At 42.4% G+C, this 19977-nt stretch overlaps 1 protein-coding gene across 11 annotated transcripts in view; it reads right to left on the reverse strand.

The window, feature by feature from the left end:
- Positions 1–19977, reverse strand: part of TIAM1 (TIAM Rac1 associated GEF 1) — a 187948-nt gene that overhangs the window by 94976 nt on the left and 72995 nt on the right. Inside the window, exon 1 of one of the 11 annotated variants that reach the window (XM_079972010.1) lies at positions 14128–14433. The exons of the other annotated variants lie outside the window; for them this stretch is intronic. The gene's annotated coding sequence lies outside the window, so the exon portion shown is untranslated. Of the gene's footprint in view, positions 1–14127; positions 14434–19977 lie in introns of those variants that run through there. 11 annotated transcript variants of the gene reach the window in all.

Genomic DNA, 19977 nt, shown 5'->3' on the forward strand with positions numbered 1-19977 from the left:
AAAAAACTGTTAATGGCTGAATGTTAAAAGCAGAGTAGCGCAAAAATGTATGGGAAGAGTCTCAAAAGAAAAGTCATTCAGGATTTATCCTTCTCTGCCCTTAATATTAAGATATAAGAGAAAACTATGAGAAACCATGTAGCATCCTAATTCCAGGGAAGCAAACAACAATGTATTACAAGGAAGAGCAAGTGTTGGTGCTATCTGTGAAATCAGAGGAATCTTTTTTGCCCTGGGGCTCCCTGTGTTGCAAGATCAGGATTCCAGAACTTTGCTCCCCACCCCCCTGGCTAGGCCAATCTTACTCTTGTCTTTGTTGATCCCAATAGTTAGTAACATTTTCTCTTTCAGGTATTAGTCAATTTAACTGCAAATGTTATTAGGAGCGTACTAGGTGTTATGAGGAAAATTCACAAACCACTTTGTGCTGGAATCATGCCACTGTTCCAATTCCTCTATGCCAGTTCTGTGAATGGGACAGTGTTGTTTGCGTGGCGAGTTCCTGCCCCCCACCAGGATAAATAAAAACACGAGACACCATAATTTAAGGTTAAATGGGCGAATTAGGCCACAACTTTATTGAATTCAGTAATGAGAGGCATTGGCTTAGGCATTGGTCCTATCGACTATCCGGCTCCAGCCCATTTGCTGGAGACACGGGAAGGGTTAACACCATAGAGGGGGGAGTCTCCTGCTGAGGCACGTCAACTAGGAGCTCCCCCCGGGTCACCGCTCAGGGGCGTGCCTTTGGCCCACACCTCCATAGGCTTCGGACAGGGTCACGCCCCCGGAGTCCTTTATCGGACCACCCTTGGTTCACTGGAGGGAGGTGATGGCGTTCCTCCCCCCCCAATCCTCTTAACCCCTTCTTACCAATGCCTAACCGCCAATGCCGAGGAGTTGTGATGAGTTGCTACGAGGTAGGCGAAAAACCAAATGGCTGTAAATTGCCAATTGGGAAAAAATCCTACCATGCCCCTTGCAGCGACAGACCGAAGTCCATAGCAAAGTCAGAGACCTACCTACAGCCTACCTAAAGGGAGGGAGGGAGGGTGGGAAAACGTGGGGGCTAGCCGGCAAAAAGAGGGCGAGCCCCCTCTGCGCCGGCCCTAAATAGGGCAGGCCACGCCCCCCCCAGCCAGCCAATCGGCTGGCTGGGGGGGAAGACACAGCCGGGATTCCCCTGTTCTTGCGGGGGCTGAAACCAGCCCCCGCTCACGTGGGGGGTGGGCGTGAAGCCCGCAACCCCACCTCCTGGGCAGGCCGGAAGTGGCTTTGTATGTGATATTTTCCCAAATGTCCAAACTGTTCATGAAGGCTTTAATTAAGAGTTCTATGTAGTTATTTTTGCAACGGCCAGCAAGTAACTATAAAATTCTGCCTAGCTCAATTCTAATATTCTGGTACACAGTGTCGCTGCAGAACCAAATGTGCAGAAAGGTGTCTTGTGGACGTTCCATTGTTTATTTCAACAGGGCTTCTACAGACGAATGTTCAGAATAGATTCTGAACCAGTGTGTTCAGAATACAAGACTCTTTTTGGGTGCAATCCTTACTGGACACTCCTTTATGTGCAATACACAAGTTTTCATTTTAGAAAAACAAATACATATTGCACTGGTTTATGCTGAGCGAACTGATACTAAATCAAAGTATTAACATTTTTTCATTTGCAATGAACACTTAGCATCCCACTCCTAAATATATTTATTTAGAAGCAAGGGGAAAATTTTATACTTTCATATAGAAAACATTACACAAGCTACCTTTAAAAACCTTTATTGGTGAACAGCCCTAATATCACTAACTATGATGACTATACACACAAATATTTCACTGTGAGTCTATGTGATGAGGGGCAATAGTTAGTCACAACTTCCCAACATATGTACATATAGTGAAATGCATATAATCATTATATATGGCCACAAACAACAGATTATTTTCTACAAAGGAAATGCTTTCTGCATAGGGATTTTATCATATTTGAACCAGCTCTTAAAAGTTAATGCAGCTTTCTCATAGGCCTGTTAGAAAGGGAAGTAGCAGAATTTTGGCTATTCACTGAGCTATGTTACTTGAAAAATACAGGGCATTATCCAGCCAAAGTTAGGCACTTTATAGTCCTATTTGAAAAATTCTACCATGTTCAGGCATATAAGGGGGCTGGAAAAGGTAGAATCAAGAACAGGTTGAGTAATAGTGCAGATCTTTCCTTTACCTTCTGTACCTATATCAAAACAGTACACTCTATCTATACTACAAAAAGTTCTTCATGGGTTCAGAGAACTCTCATGTAAATTTACAATTTGTATCTGTTATCTTGATAAGTAATCCAAATACTGGCTGCTCGCGTTGCATCTGAAAAGTAGCATGTCACTCTGAAAAACTACTGCTATCTTAGAAGATTAACAATATATCTGGCATTCTTTAGGGTAACTGCAATACTTTAATTTTTTTTTATTCTGTTGCAGCAGAGTGAACAAAATAGCGTCACTGCCTCTCTGATATTTTTAGATAAAGTGTTACTGAGTCAAAGAGAAATGCATGAACAGAAGTTGCAGAGCAACCATTTCACCTGCACCTGATAAGTTACTTGCAAATTATGCAGTCTAGTTGAGAACAGGGCCAGCTTCCTGGAATTTATGCAAATATGCAAACCAGCTAAAATCTACCAGCGATTGTTGCACCCTTTTTTAATTGATTACGGTCAAATGTTGCAAATTGATGTGGTAGCTTGCAGAATGATACTTAATATTTTGTTCACTGGATAAAACCTGCAATTGGAGGTGGTTGCTAGAACACCCTGTAGGACTGCCCACTTATAAATGAGTGATATACTCAGGGAGGGGGGGAGTACAAGGTGCTGTCCCCATGAATCAATCTGCAAAGGTATGGAAAAGTTCAGAGCTGGCTTTCTGTCCTAAAATCTGAGTTCAGGCAAGGACTCCAAGCAAAACACAGACGCTCTTGCTTTCATTTCAAACTGTGTAATATACCCAATGAATCCCACACCACCAGTGGGTGACATCTGTAAAACTGTAATTAACTACTGGTATTTGAACAGCGCTCAGAATAGCTAAAGTCACTTCTTGATGCTTCTTGTGACTTTGTGGGGGTGGTTTGAAGAACAAAAGATGATGTTCTAATACCCCACTTCACACCATCCACTTCACACCATTAGGATGTAGAAAGATCTCAGTAGTTCTCCATTCTTGTTCACAATAATGTCTTGAAGGGTTTATCACTTATCACCCCAATTTTTAAAACAGCAGGAGAAAGCACGTATTGCAAGTTTCTCTGTGTGAATGTATCCCTTCAGTGCAAATTCCTTGACTCACATGTTCTTTTCATTGAAATTAGTCAGTGGGACAGTCCACATTTTTTCATCTGTATATTAAAGGTAAAGGTAAAGGTACCCCTGCCCGTACGGGCCAGTCTTGACAGACTCTGGGGTTGTGCGCCCATCTCACTCAAGAGGCCGGGGGCCAGCGCTGTCCGGAGACACTTCCGGGTCACGTGGCCAGCGTGACATTGCTGCTCTGGCGAGCCAGAGCCGCACACGGAAACGCCGTTTACCTTCCCGCCAGTAAGCGGTCCCTATTTATCTACTTGCACCCGGGGGTGCTTTCGAACTGCTAGGTTGGCAGGCGCTGGGACCGAGCAGCGGGAGCGCACCCCGCCGCGGGGATTCGAACCGCCGACCTTTCGATCGGCAAGCCCTAGGCGCTGAGGCTTTTACCCACAGCGCCACCCACACATTTATTAACATTTTATTATGTTATTCTTCCCCTGGCCGCAAAAGAAAAACAGCTTTGGGAAGAGGTGACATTTGAGCAGGCATTTATTTTATTTAGACCGTTTCCACACTGCTTAAACTGTAACAAAATCTCTTAAGTGGAATACGATTTTTTTTACCAAAATGCACAATGAAACCATGAATACAAATTACGAATAAATATATGCATTTATAAATATATAATATATAGCATTTCTTTATCCTTTCAAAAAACTTGGGAAGCTTGGATGGCTCAGGGTTCTGGGTTCGAGCTCCTTGTTGGGCAAAGGATTCCTGCACTGAAGGGGACTGGACTAGATTACCCTCTTGGTCTCTTCCAACTTTATGATTCTATCTCTGTTTAAGACTTCTCAGTTTCCTGCCTCTCACTCAGGGCCCCAACAAACTCAAAGATCACTCCCCCAAATCCCACCCTGGAACCTGCTGACATACTCGTCTCCCACTCTTGGCTTGCTTTTTATGGGAAGGAACAAAGGTAGATGTAGCGTCCTCAGGCTGCTCACAGCTATGTTCAGCTGTTCTCAGCAGACCCAGTTCCAGGCTACAGCAGGTTTGGCCTGGCAGGTTTCCTATGGGGTCTAAAGGGTGGCAAACAGGACACCGATCACTCATTTTTTTTTCTCTGGCACCTCTGCTCACTTCTCCACCTCCAGCTACTTTCAGCTGGGGGTGGGGGTTTTGCTTAAGCTTCCACTCAAAACTATACTCCCTTTTCTTCACCCTGTAGGGGATGGAACAAGAGGGGTGGGGAGGGGCAATTTTCCATGGAGAAACAGCAGGTGGTGAAAACAAAGACACCCCCCCCGAGTTTCTCTGCACAAGATTTCCTCTTTCCAAAACTGTTCTTTCTTTAAAACAGAACCGCACCAGTGTTCCATTACATGTGTTCATGCATTACGTATATTTAACAGCCAACATGTGTTTAAGTCCCACTCATTTCAATCACGCTTAAGACTGGATGGAGATTTTGGGCCTCTGATTTCAATCAGCCCTGCCATCAAAAGGCAGTGTGCGACCAAAGGTCCACAGAAACAGTGGGCTTTCCATTGGTGGTGTTGTTTGAAGTTGACAGATCCTGAGATGAATGAATGACAGAGCACCAAGCAAGCAAAACAGTCTCTCTGGAATGATATACGGCTGACCTCTCAACAAACAATTGCCATACAGATAGATGTTTTGTTGGTTTCAAAAGCAGCTGCATGCCAGAAAGTGCCCAGTGAAACCTGATATTTAAATGCATGCATCTTATCTATATTAACTGAGGGAATGATAAAGGAATTCTATTACCATCTTTTGCATAGGCCTTAACATGCCTCAACACATCTTGAAATTTTGACTGCATATTCTGATGCACAGGACATTCCCCCTCACCCTCTGTGTTATTTGAGAAGCTTACCTAAAGCTACACTGCTAAATATGGTGTCTACAGACTTAGAAAAGGTAAACCAGACATAATATTTTCATGCAAATACCTCCCTCGGGCAGTGTAAGGATGTTTCAAATTAAGAAAGAGAGGTGTTTGCACATTCTGAAAGGGGCAAATGGATGCATGCTTTATATAGTTGTGCACACATGTGTATATCCATGAACTTATTGAAGTTATCTTCTGCTTGGGAAATCCTGGTAAACTGTGTCAAGAAAAAAATATTTAGAAAAGTTTTTCTAAACAGCAGGCATGTATGTGTAGGCAGGGCATCTGTTGACTTAAGGCCAAACTAGATACCTGGTGGATGAAGACCGTGATTTTGAGAGGAAAAGGAGAGGGTGGGGGATAGATACACCAGCCATTTCTCTTCTGCAGCCGTCCCTCACCCCCCCCCCCACACACAATGCCAAACATTTGTCTGGGAATCATACCTATTTGTGTACCTCTACAAACCATAGCTTTTTTCAGCTAGGTTCCCAGACTCAGGGTCTGCTGAAGCATGTCCTATTTCAGCCCTTATCTGCAAGGCTGGCTCTAGACATTCCTATGTGAAAGGCTGTACATAAGTTTGCAAGCTAGGCCACAATGAATCTGTGAGCACAGCAGTACAAGTTTAGCATTGTTTTGCTCGTATTTAGAACCAGGCAAATGTCAGCCAAAAGAAAACAGTGCTCACAACCCTCAATAATTACAATGCTGTCCGTATTCTGATCTGTTTCAACAAAAGCAACCATCAATAAATATAAGCTCAGATGCTCCATGGCAACTCTAAAATACAAGCTAATTAAATCTCTTACTACTCATAACTACTGAGCTGTAATTGATGGGTTTCAAGGAGCATTATACATAAAGAAACATTCTCCCAATAATTTATAACTTGTAAGGCACCGACAGAATACTTTGGGTGATCATGAAGTGCACAGCCTGGAGGCTGAAAACACAAAGTTTGGAATGAAAAATGGCTAATGACTCTCTAAAGATAACTAATTAAACTCACAAAGTGCATTTTAAAAAATTTAAATGGTAATATCATATAATCTATGGCCATCAATGATCTTCTACTAAATTAATTGATAAAAAGAAATAATCTGCATCGGATTTTGAGGGTTTTCCTGGTAGTTCTTAGCACCATTACTAGGGTAGTCATGTATTCTCCCTTGCAGAGGATCGCCCAGGCTGCCTAGTCTAAGTCCAGAGCAAAGACAAACCAGAACAGTAACTCGACAACAGACTGAGCAGACACACAGGTCACCTGGCCACAGCCTTTCCCACTAGAAATTTATATTTATAATAATTATTTCTAAATCTGCATATATAAGCAAAAGCAAAAAAAAATCTGCAAATTCGCATTATATATGTTCAACTCTATTGGGAGAGGGAAATGTGGGTTTAATTGATCCTAGTTCCCAGCAATGTGCTTTGACTGCAACAATACTGTCCCCAAATAGTAATTGCTGTGACCTGGTCATCTGATCCCTGACACAGCTGACAAAACTATATCTATATATTTATCTGTCTACATACATTTTCACCTCCAATTACTCTTTTAAAATATTGTGCATGGTAATGTAAATAGAGATTATTATTTTTCCTTCTCCCTCTCATAGAATATAAATCTGGGGTCATCCAACAAAGCAGAATGTTGGAAGATTCAGGATAGACTCTGTACAAACTGCATACTACAAAATTCATTACCGCACAATGTAGTGGTGGTTTTGTAAAGGGTGTTAAAGAAATACATGGAGAATAAGGCTGTCAGTTGACTACTAGACTATGTGCCTGCAATGTCAAGGCATACTGCCTTTGAATACCAGCTCTGGGAGGGCTTCCTTGAAAAGCTGGAAATATTAAGAACATGTTTCAGCCCTCTTGAGCACTAGGGATAGGGAAAGCTGCAAAATTGGAATGAAACCAAAGGAATGAATGGGCATGTTTTAGAACTAAGCAGCTGAATAATGCTATCAGTACCTTGGAGTTCTGTGAACTAATAATTGGTTATGGAAACAAAGTAGACATCATTTAGCCATATTCAAGTTAATAAAGATTTTAAAAACCCACAAATTCCTTAGTATATGAACAAATCTTGTAATAACTTTAGAATGAATAGTTCTAATCAACTCACATTGTCCCTGTGTTTGGAGCTGGAGTTACTTACTGATTGTGAAATTGCAACACAATTTTTTTTAAAGGGAAACCATTTATAAATAGAATCAAATAAATATCAGAATATAGCACATGATTCTCACTTTTTCTGCCTTCATATCCTCCCTCCCATTACCCCCACAAAAAAAGAATTTCTTAGCAACTGTTTTTGAAGTTTCCAAAGATGAAGGCAAGCTTTGTGGGTTAACGTGTCATCACTAGATAGAAGTTTAGTGGTGCTTTTGGACTTTGTGGCTTCTGGCTTAACTACATAGCAAAACTACCTCAAGGCTTTTAATTTCGTACTGACTTTGTAACACTGGGGGATCTTCATTACAGAGGCCTTTCTTTTATGTCAATGGTTTTATTTCAGGTCTGTTTGACCTGACCACTCCCTGTCTAACAGATGCCTTTCCCTAGGCCTTGGCCATTATCATTCAAAAGTTTTAACAAGAGTTTCTTCACAAATGCATATGCTAGAATATACACCAAAGGGAGCAGGGCTTTATTTATGCCTCAGGCTGATGAATGATAGACCAACAGGGCCCAGTGTATTAAAAGCCCCAATCCACAGAACTGTACTCTCAAAGAGCCCTCACTATTCCCAGGGTGATATCTGTTGCTCAAGTTCTTACTGAACCCCAAGAAAGCAATGTTACAACATTTTCCTTAGACTTCACATAAGCCGCCCTGGCATGCCATTACAGCAGTGAAAACCTATACCTTCATTATTCATGACTGTTGCTTGGAGGAAACCCAAGCCCCTTTCTATAGGACAGTTCCTTATGTTGTATGCCTATACTCTACCACTGCTAGCCAAGAACAGTGATCATCTGCCTCTTATGAGACAAAGGCAATCTACAAGATGCAGATGTAGCTTTGCATTATTACAGATGCTTGGAGCACTTTCTAATTAAGCAGTTCCCCCATAAAATAAAATAAATAAAATAAAATAAAATAAATAATAATTGGGGGCCCTAGACTGGCATAATTTATGGTCACCACTTCTCTCTCCTACCCCCTATGCTGTGTGTGTGTGTGTGTGTGTGTGTGTGTGTAACAGAGTAGTCAGGGGAGGGTGGTATCTCATATTGTGTAGGGCTTTGCAGCAGGACAAAGGACTCTCAACTCTTGAGATAGCCTCAAAGCTCAATGCAACATGAGAAATCCCTCCCCACAGAGACTCAGGGAAAAAACCCTCCATCTTAATGCATCCTACCCATTTCTGTGTAGGGGGAAAGTGAGGGTTTCTACTATCATGTTTTGAGCTCCCAGTTCATCACTCCCAACTAGCTTGGCCAATGGTCAGGGATATTTCATAGATATTGCATAGAATCAGAGTTGGAAGGATCATTTATTCCAACCACCTGCAATGCAGGGATATGCAGCTGTCCCTTACAGGGACTGAATCTGCAACCTTGGCGTTGTCAGTACCATACTCCAGCCAACTGAGCTTAGCAACAGCTACCACCCTTGTGGGTTGAGGGAATTGTAGTAGTGTTTTCACTTCAGTGCTTTGTATACTCGTTGCGGAGTATTTTTCCTCTTTCCACACTAGGCTGTTTTTCTTAACCCTTCCTTAAGTGCTGCTACTATTATAGACACATTCCTTGACCTGGTAGAAGCTAATATACCCAAGAATTACCATATTATCTGCTTCTGCTATGAAAAACGGTAGACAGAATATGGCTTAACATACTTACTTTGCATGAGATCATGATCCAACCAGTTAAGCACATATGAGGGAGATATACACAAATGCTTTAATCCTGCTGCAATCTATAGGATTTAACACTAGGCTGAACAACATCCAAACCTTCAACATTTCTAAACAAAGAAATCCATCCTTTCATATAAAGAAAAGTACAATCAAGTGAGGTGGATTATCATTTCCCCACATTTGCACAGAGTTTCATCAAACAACCCCCTTTTGGGCTGGATTTGTTGGAAATGTTTTGTGTTCTGACTTCTTGAAAGCCTTGTGACTGTCCCACAGAGCAGCCAAACAACCAAAAGAGAACATACCTGCTGAGCTAAAGAAGGGAAATCTTCACATTTGTTTATTTGAGGGGGTATAGCCAGCAGTAAATATTTAAAGGCAAGCTGCATTCTGAGTCTAAATACAGTAATGCTGAAGTACAATTCCATTCCCAACCGTAATTAATTTATAAATGTTTAAGGGATTTGTGTAACTTTTTCCCTCCAGTTCTGCAGTATCTGTAGCCTGATTCTGCTAATCCTGTGTTCAGTGCTCTGTATTCTGACCTCCTTAATATCTCCACGCAAGAATGCTGAAACGCTATAGTCTATTAATAATTTATTCCTCTCATCTAGCAATGGATTATTGTTCCATAAAACTCACTGGAACATGCTAGACGCACACTCCTCCCCTCCCCCTACGCAATCAACAGCCCAGAAGTACACTTTAAAAGGAAACAATGTTAAGCCTAGCCCCTTTGCACATTTGCTCTTAAGCATTGTGGTCGCTTAATTCTGGATTCAGCTGTGATTTACAAATTATTCTTACGAAAGCGAAAACGGATTAAAAATGCAAGCGGTTGACGAGTTGCCTTTTCACCCAGAGAGCTTTATCGCTAGTTGTATCAGGTTTTCTTGCATGATCAGTTTTCATAATAAAGCACAGGTGAACAGCATCAGGGTAAGACTGAGCATTCATTGAAGCAGTGGCACATACCAGGTGACACCATAAAAATGAACAGATTGATTATAGAAAAGGTTTTTATGGGATATTTCTGATGAAGTTGACTCTAAGCCATGAAAGCTTTTGCCACAATTAATTTGTTGATTTTAAGAGTGCTGAAAGACGCTTGGTCAATGTTTAGGAATGCCCCAAATTGCTATGAACGCCAACAATGAAATATGGGATGCACCAGTCAAGAAAAAATCAAATGATGTGAACTGCAAGTTTGCAACTCAAAACAAGGACAAGGAACGAGGATGCTGCCTCCATCCTTAGATTAAAATACAAGACCCAGGCCTTTATTTCTTGTAGGTTAATAGGTGCACAGGGAAGAATCTGTGAATTACCCAAGACAGATAGCAAAGGATGGCCGAACAACACTGGAATCTTCTAGGCAATATCCAGATAACCAACCTGGGATAATAGCCGATGAATATGGTTCTGTAAACAAGTAGATTAGAGCTGTTCCTCTTAACACCTCACCTCATTCAGTGGCCCAATTCAGACATAACTAGAAAAGTTGGATCAGATTCTGGTTCAAATACAGCAAGCCATGTTCTGGGCAATCCAAAATTAATGGTTTGCTATATATGGATAAAGGGGACGCAGGTGGCGCTGTGGGTTAAAGCCTCAGCGCCTAGGGCTTGCCAATCGAAAGGTCGGCGGTTCGAATCCCTGCGGCGGGGTGCACTCCCGCTGCTCGGTCCCAGCACCTGCCAACCTAGCAGTTCGAAAGCACCCCCGGGTGCAAGTAGATAAATAGGGACCGCTTACCAGCGGGAAGGTAAACGGCGTTTCCGTGTGCGGCTCTGGCTCTGGCTCTGGCCAGAGCAGCGATGTCACGCTGGCCACGTGACCCGGAAGTGTCTCCGGACAGCGCTGGCCCCTGGCCTCTTAAGTGAGATGGGCGCACAACCCCAGAGTCTGTCAAGACTGGCCCGTACGGGCAGGGGTACCTTTACCTTTACCTTATATATGGATAAGGGACGCGGGTGGCGCTGTGGATAAAACCTCAGCGCCTAGGACTTGCCGATCGCATGGTCGGCGGTTCGAATCCCCGCGGCGGGGTGTGCTCCCGTTGTTCGGTCCCAGCGCCTGCCAACCTAGCAGTTTGAAAGCACCCCCGGGTGCAAGTAGATAAATAGGGACTGCTTACCAGCGGGAAGGTAAATGGCGTTTCTGTGTGCTGCGCTGGCTCGCCAGATGCAGCTTGTCACGCTGGCCACGTGACCCGGAAGTGTCTGCGGACAGCGCTGGCTCCTGGCCTCTAGAGTGAGATGAGCGCACAACCCTAGAGTCTGTCAAGACTGGCCCATACGGGCAGGGGAACCTTTACCTTTACCTATATATGGATAAATTGGCAAAAAGACTGTTTGTTCCAAAACACAATTGGGAGCTTGTCACCTCATCCCCTCATGGGCAAATAACCACTGTTCATATCAACAAACCAAAACTGCATATTAAAACCAAGTTTGCATATTTAAAATAGTGCATTTTTGTCTTGAGCAGAAGTCAGTGTTACTGAGGATGTTAAGATACTAGACATGCGGTACCAGTAATACTTTACCACTGACTCCATAGAAAGGAAAATCACAAGAGCCAGTTTCATATATGTAAAAGCTGGAAAGTATGGCCCTGACAGCCTACCCAGAGTACATCCTACACAAGCCCCATGAAATGTATGGTCACTTTCATATCATTTGCACAGTACTTTTGAGGAAACAACTAGTAAGGCAAAGTGTTCTAAATAAAGCATTTTATAGGTGCTACCATACCTAAGCAGATAATTGCCACAGCAATTTTCGGGGCATTTCAAAATGAAATTATCAGTTTTAAGCTCAAAATGAGGTGACACACCCACACAAGCATTTCTCAGAGGCTTTTTTAAAAAAAAAAAAAAAAAAAATGTTAATCCTCTTTAGATCAGCCCAGGAATGTAACACTTCTAAAATGAATAACTGTCTTGACAATGGGGTTTTGAGATAATCAGATGAAGTGTCACAAGCAGCAATCACCTGTCTTAATTAAGGTACAGAAAATGTATTTTCTGTCTCCGCCCCTGAGAAATTATTCTAGATGACAAAGTACCATGTCAATGGATGACGTTTGGAATCCAGCTAATCTCTAGCTATATAATATCACACAATTATCAGCAGAGAATATTCTTCTGAACTATATACCTACCATATGGAAATTAACAACTGGACAACAAAAATTAATTTTATGTGTTCTAATGGTAGCCAAGAGGCTGATATTGATGAACTGGAAGAGTAAAGATATTATCTCCTTTAATCAATGGATTGATAATAGGATAACACTTGCAACCTATGAACGGACTGCTTACAGACATAGACTCTGCTTGGATAAATACAACAATATTTGGAACAAATGTATACAAAATGTAAAGGTAAAGGTACCCCCGACCATTAGGTCCAGTAGCGGACGACTCTGGGTTTGCAGCGCTCATCTCACTTTACTGGCCAAGGGAGCCGGCATTTGTCCGCAGACAAATGTGGCCAGCATGACTAAGCTGCTTCTGGTGAACCAGAGCAGCGCATGGAAACGCTATTTACCTTCCCACCGGAACAGTACCTATTTATCTACTTCCACCTGACGTGCTTTCGAACTGCTAGGTTGGCAGGAGCAGGGACTGATCAACGGGAGCTCACCCCGTCGTGGGGATTCGAACCGCCGACCTTCTGATCGGCAAGCCCTAGGCTCTGTGGTTTAGACCACAGCGCCACCAGCGTCCCTATACAAAATGTGGTATTAATACAAAATGTAGTATTAATACAAAATGTAGTAGACTATTAATATTTCTATTAGAATTAGGATAATAATATAAAATTTATTAAAGGATGTATGGGTTAGGGTATTTTTTGCATATATTCCTATAATGTTTCCCCCTCCCCTTTACACGGTTCTGTGTTTTGTTCTTTTTCCTTTTTTCTTCTTTTTGTATCACTTTACAAATGGGACTTCTCTGCAGTGTCTCCCTGCTTGTGGAATGCTCTCCCCAGGCAGGTTCAATTGGTGCCTTCATTATATGCCTTTAGGTGCCAGACAAAAAAACATTCCCCTTCAACCTGGCCTTGGGCTGATTCACATCTAGTCAATCTAAATTGTGCTGTGGAAGGGGGGGAGAGGGTTATTGGTTTGTTTCTGTTCTTATTTTTATTATGCATTTTGTGTTTTCTATATGGGAATTTTATGTTGTGAGCTGCCCTGAGAACTATGGATATAAGGTGGTATACAAACTTTATAAATAAAAAAGTAACTAAATGCAAACTGCTAACCTGAATGCTTTTTATAGGCAGGGAAAGGGGCACGGGGGTGAATTTATGGAACCAAGAGGGCAGTGGCCCCAAAAAAGTTTGGGAACCACTGCTTCAATATCTCATACAAACAATCATACTACAAAAAGGCTGTGTTGCCTTAACCCAAAAGTTAGGGGTTGCCTTAATAAAGTTCAGAGTAGCCCTGCAGAATGCACTGCAGCATTCAGAAATAGTTTGAAAGTCCAACAGCAGCAGACCAGAGCCCTTCGTTACATGTGTAAATGCTGTAGAAACAACCTTCCCGGTTTTCAAGGTTTCACTACTCGTAACAGGATCGTGAGCGATACTGGAAATTTTCACAAGACGGCTTTAAACTGTTCTAGAGAAGGTAACTGGTAATTATGGAACCAGACAGCTTTGGGAAAAGGTGCATCTTTAATGAGTAACATGAGATGCCTCTCTTTCTCTCAGGAAATACTGCTACTAAATCCAGCACTTCTTAACATTCAAAAACCATGTGCCTTTTCCTGCTACTGCCCTGCAAAGAGGGATATATGCTTCGGAAAGAATGCACCTTTTAATTGTACATGAAGGAGGGAGATATGCCTACTTTTCAGCACAGAGGAAAGAACCATGCAGGTTATAATTCTGTCCAACACCACAACGCACAGTGTGCGTACACACACAATCACAGAAGGAGGGAGGGAGTCAAAAAAAGAGCTATAAAGTATATCCAACAGGAGAATTATCAGAGTTTCTTTTTAAAAAGGTAACAACTTACCCTTAATCAGTAGCACCAACATATCCTCTGGTCTCATTTCACAAAGCACTCAGATCCAGCCAGCAACAAAAAATGAGGAAGCGTGAGTCTTTCATTCCGCTTCTGGCTCAGAATGTGGGTGTAACTTGCTAAGTTTCATGCTAAGTAGAGATGGGTCATTTGGGTGTGTTTAAAAGGTTCTCTCTCATCCCCCTCTCCTCCCCCTGTCTGTAGTCAAGTCTAAGGCTTTGCTTTTGCATTTTTCACATGCAGAAGAGAGCAGGCTGTTGGGATCTTCAACTTCCTCAAATCTAAATACTCACAAACACCACCCCAGCAGGGTCTCTTGAATAGGGATGCCTGTAACAGCGGGTTTAGCCAGTCACTGAAAAACACAGCAACCCAAAAGAAAGGCTAAACGCTTGGAATGGCACTTCAGCTGCTTTCACACATGTGCCCCATGAGCAACAGACTGAAGCCAAGTAATCTCTAGGAAAAGTCAAAACAAAGAGGAGGTGGGCTGCTCCTGCCTGAGGAGTTGGATTAGGGGTTGTGATGTTCCTGCCAAACCATGGCAGAATGAATGGCATGCCCAGAGGTTCAGTCTAGGATCTCTAGTCTCCAATACACACTTGGGTGAATGACATAGCCATAGCCCCATTCATTCCCACAATAACCCTACAGCTATAATCCTTGAAGCACTTTAGAGGAAATCTGTCCCCATGCAAACTGTTCTCACATTGAGAGCTTGTGCTTCTCACTGCAGGGAGTGTGGGAGAAGTGATGTGAAGCTTCTGTTTTGGAACATACAAAGAAGAAGAATACAAAAAAAAAAAAAAGCAGCGAGTCACTTGCGCTTCCTGTTCCTACTCCTCCACTCCCTCCCACATATTGCATAATGTTCTATCTTGGGAAATGTTCTTCTTCCTCACTAGATCCACACATACCAAAAAGTTCTAGGTTGACCTGGAGGTTTGTTTCTAAGACTCAAAGAATACTTCCATCACGTCACTGAACAGTGCACCAATACATGGTCTTAGTACTCCAGGAAGAGCAGCCCTGCACAGAAAGTGCTGGATGGTCAGAACACCAGACAAGAATTCTTATTTTTTTACTGTATGTTTTATTTACCAAGGGTTGTTTGGAAAATAGCATTACTTATTATATTCCCTCAGTCATGCAGAATATGACTCCACATAGAGCTTGAGAAACAATTCTGACATCATAAACATGAGTCTGGCAAAGGAGGACTGTGGTCATCATGAACATATTGGGACTATGCATGGGAAGGTGAGAGGCAACTCTCCAACACCACATTTTACAGGTCATCACCATCTGGAGGACCTGCTGGGGAATATGGAAAAGAACTTTGTAACCAACTTCACTATTTCCTAACGATATACAGAAATAAATCTTTAGACAAACCCCAATACAGTCGTACCTCGGAAGTGGAACGCCTTGCGAGATAAACGTTTTGGCTCCCAAATGCTGCAAACCCAGAAGTGATTGTTCCGGTTTACAAATTTTCTTTGGAACCCGAACATCCGTTGTGGCTTCTGATTGGCTGCAGGAGCTTCCTGCAGTCAATCAGAAGCCGCGCCTTGGTTCCTGAACGTTTTGGAAGTCGAACGGACTTCTAGAACGGATTCTGTTCAACTTCTGAGGTATGACTGCGGACCAAATCAGAGGCCTTCCAACTACCACCCCAAACTCACCCCCAAATAGGCAATTCTATTTATGAGATACCACTATCTTCCTTAGGAAGCTATTAGTCTAGCGACAGTACCCTGGTGAATACTATTTAGGCAGCCATGAATTCTATGCACCAACATTCCCCACAAAATGGAAGGCTACAAGAAATTTTATCTCTGATGATGCCATAATTCATCTGACCACCAAGTTTTGCCATTTTCTCATCTCTACCCATTGTTTCCCTTGAGGAGATCTACTCAGGTTGGTGACACTACCATGCAGACTCACTTTGCAATGGTATGTCATCATATTCATGGCTGACTTCAAGCAATACTTCCTCAGCTTCTATCTTCAAAAGGCATCTCCTGCACCTGAGATACATCACCTAGACCTACATAATGGAGGACCTTGAGAAATCATACCAGGATTTCCAACTTTTTCCATCCCTTTATCAACCTAAGCCTAGACCAGTACATGAAGCAGTTTCAGTTTGTGGAACTATGAAGTGAACAGATATGTAATTACCATCTTGTATTAAAAACCCACTGAACACAACATGTTTCCAGCTACTGCCCCAAGCATATCACACACTCCATCATCTCTATAGCACAGCCCTACAATACAACATCAACCACTTATGCTGGTTTGTTTCTTCTATTCATGTGGTGTGCTTTATCCAACTCTGCTGCTACAGAGGATGGATCTGAATCCAGGTTTTGTGTGCATCCAAGCTATATATGTACACAACCACACTGTATGTGAGTTCCTCTGAAGTACATGTAAGTCAAAGAGATATGAATACAACCACAAATACTACTTCTTCTGTTGGGGAGAATCTCACCTTATAGGCAAAAATTTTTCGTACACAAGGCAGTGTGAATTTTGAATTTGGTTGTGCAACTGTAAGGCACATGAGTGAGATGCAATGATCACCAAAACAGCAGCACAGATAAGCAATTTTCAGATATTTTCCACTGTCTTCCTCTGAAATACTGTGTGATTAATTCACACAGGAGCTTTTCCTAACTTCATTTTGAAATGCAGCTGATTCAGGAGACTGTAAGGAAACCCAGGAAAATCCTTATTCAACTGACATGACAAATTACTTGGAATGTTAAGTGTAACTTTGGGGTTTCAGTACTGAGAATACAACTACAAAAATCTGCCATAAAAACACTACACTGAGATTTTTCCAATATTACCATCATACATTATTGCTACTTGAAACGATCTCTGTGTGATGGCTACTCCATTCAGCAACCTTTGTGTACTGGCTCATCATGCAACTCTTTCCACATTGTATGGTTTATTCCCACACCAGTAACAAGCAGTTGTGATGGCAGCTCACAACAACAAGATAACAAACAATTTTGCAGGGGACAAGTCAGCAATGCATATAAATGGGTAGATTTGACTTTTAACATAATTAATGGTGCTTGCAAAATGAATCACAGCACAATTCTATCTGGAAGGAAGCTCCATGGTGTTTAATGGGGGTTGTTCACAGGTAAGCATGCACAGATTGCAGCCTTAATCAATGCCCTTTCTATCGTGCCTAACCATGCACTTTGACATGTGATGACTCTGGATGTCAAATGGTCAAGTTAAATCAAAGGCCTTGCTTCACTCAACCAATAAAAGAAAGCCCAGCACAAACATTAGTTTAAATTCAGGTTGGGAAAATGAACAACACTGATTGTGAAATATTACTAACCAAGACACTGAATAATAAACCTCATATTTCTGAACAAAATCTACAACAGAAGCTAAAGCATTGGGGTCAGATCCAATGTTGTTGTTCTGTTAGTACAGACTGCCACTTGCTCAAGAAAACTTCATTTTCTCTCCCCTGCAGCCAACCCACACTCTCAAAATATGCCCTAGAGGATTGGAAGACCCGGGAGGCAGATTCTGAGGGCGCTCAAGGAAATGAGACGAAGGGGAAGTCCCAGGGCATGAGTGGAACTTTAGACACATAAAGTTGGATATACAACTCATGGTATTCTTAGAATTTTCCTGGGGCTAATCTGAATGTTATTTCAGAGGGGAAGCTACATTATTCAGCTGCAGCAAAAACAATGAGTGATTAATTTTCCAACTGTTTGGTGTAGATATGTTTAGTAAGGCCATGGTTATGCAAAAAGAAGAAGTATTTTATCGTTCTAAGAAGATGCACATGAACATACACGCATACATGTACTATGAGAATCCCATTCACAGGCAGCTTGCGTTCCACATTTCTCCACTAATTTCTCAATTTTCACGCCACTGCAAACACTTTACCTATAGCCCCCTAAGGACCTCCTCCTCCTCCTTTCCCTTTGACACAAACTAGACGAGAGCAGCCCAGCATACAGAAATCCTCCTCATCAAAGTCAGCATTGCTGCCACAGAGGTGTATTTAGTGAGTAACTGTAGGGGCAGTGATGGGATGGAGGAGGAGGACCACAACCAAAACCATCACAGGCTTTTTGTTTATCTAACCTTACTTACCAAGCTTGATGGATTAGGGCAGGGGTAGCCAATGTGGCACCCAGCAAATGTTGTGGGACTCCAACTCCCATCATCCTCAGCCAGCATAGCCAATGGCCAGAGGTGCTGGAAGTTGCAGTCCAGCAACATCTGGAAGGCCCAATGCTGCCTGACTCTGGAATAGAGATTTTAAAAATTAAACATAAAATTCTCTTCCCAAAATCCCAATGAAAAAAATGGATGTACGGAATACCTACTTAAAACCCCATTAAAACAGCTAAAACATAATGAATTCTACCCGGCCCTTGTATGCACTTAACCCTGGTCCCTGAAAGCCAAACCTAATAAAAAGGACTTACAAGTGCAATAACAGTCGGTTATTTATAGGCACTAGTCATACTGATGGCTGTAAAATGCAAATTGTTATAACGCACTCCTGTGTTCTGGGCCACTAGGGCACTTTAAATATTTACAAGTTCACAAGACGGAAAAGAGTATCATTCATTATCCAGAAACACAAGCATTGCCGGCACTGCAGTTCCATGGAGAAGTCCTATCTATTCCAAATCAAAAGCAAAGTCTAGCAGCTAAGCAAGTGTAGGCACACACTCCTAAGAGGAGAAATATTCCCACCAACTGCAACTGGTAGAGAACAAATTACAGCAGGTCCATTTAAAATTGGCTTTGAATTAAAAAAGGGAAAAACGCCTTTTTGCTGTCAGCACTCTCTTCATTTGCATTTTGTCACAACAAACAGCAATATCATATCCAACTGGCCTTACCATTTTGTAAAGTCATTATTAGAGTCTTGTGCTACCCAAGATTCCTATATAAACTGATGTGATCTTCCTCCGGAGAGCGCTTCAAAAAACAACACCACACAGCTAACAAAGGGAGTCGTGTCTTGACCTTTGGCTCATTTTTAATTAACGGATGAAGGAAAACACAGAGAATCTGACCTTTCAACATTAAGGGGTAAAAGGCATACCAAAAATAAATGTCAACAGGTGCAAAGAGAATGACTGCAAAGCTACAGGTTCAGTAGTATATCTTGCATGTATTTTATGCTGACACAGAGCTTGATACTATTTAAAGTTAAAGGGTAAAGGGTCCCCTGACTGTTAGGTCCAGTCATGGACAACTCTGTGGTTGAGGCACTCATCTCGCTCTATTGGCCGAGGGAGCCGACATACAGCTTCCGGGTCATGTGGCCAGCATGACTAAGCCACTTCTGGCAAACCAGAGCAGTGCACGGAAACGCCGTTTACCTTCCCGCCAGAGCGGTACCTATTTATCTACTTGCACTTTGATGTGCTTTCAAACTGCTAGGTTGGCAGGAGCAGGGACTGAGCAACAGGAGCTCACCCCGTTGCGGGGATTCGAACTGCCAACCTTCCAATCGGCAAGCCCTAGGCTCAGTGGTTTAGACCACAAAGCCACCCGCGTCCTATTTAGGCCCATGCAAAAGCTAAATGTTCTGGTGGAGACAAATAGCTCTTTCCTTGGCCATGCATTTCAGAAAGGTAATTAGCTTACCTTTCCTCTCTGGTGAGAATCAGCTGTAAGCCCAGCAGACATGCCTACAGTTCAAGTCTGACAAAGGGAGGTGATTCATAGAGATGACATACTATAGTCTGAGCATGTTCTAAAATAACGAGTGACACATACCAGTTGGGGTAGGTTCACAGTAGAGAGTTTGACTGACAA

Source organism: Podarcis cretensis (genome assembly GCF_951804945.1).
Source record: "Podarcis cretensis genome assembly, chromosome: 4".
NCBI lineage: Eukaryota > Metazoa > Chordata > Lepidosauria > Squamata > Lacertidae > Podarcis > Podarcis cretensis.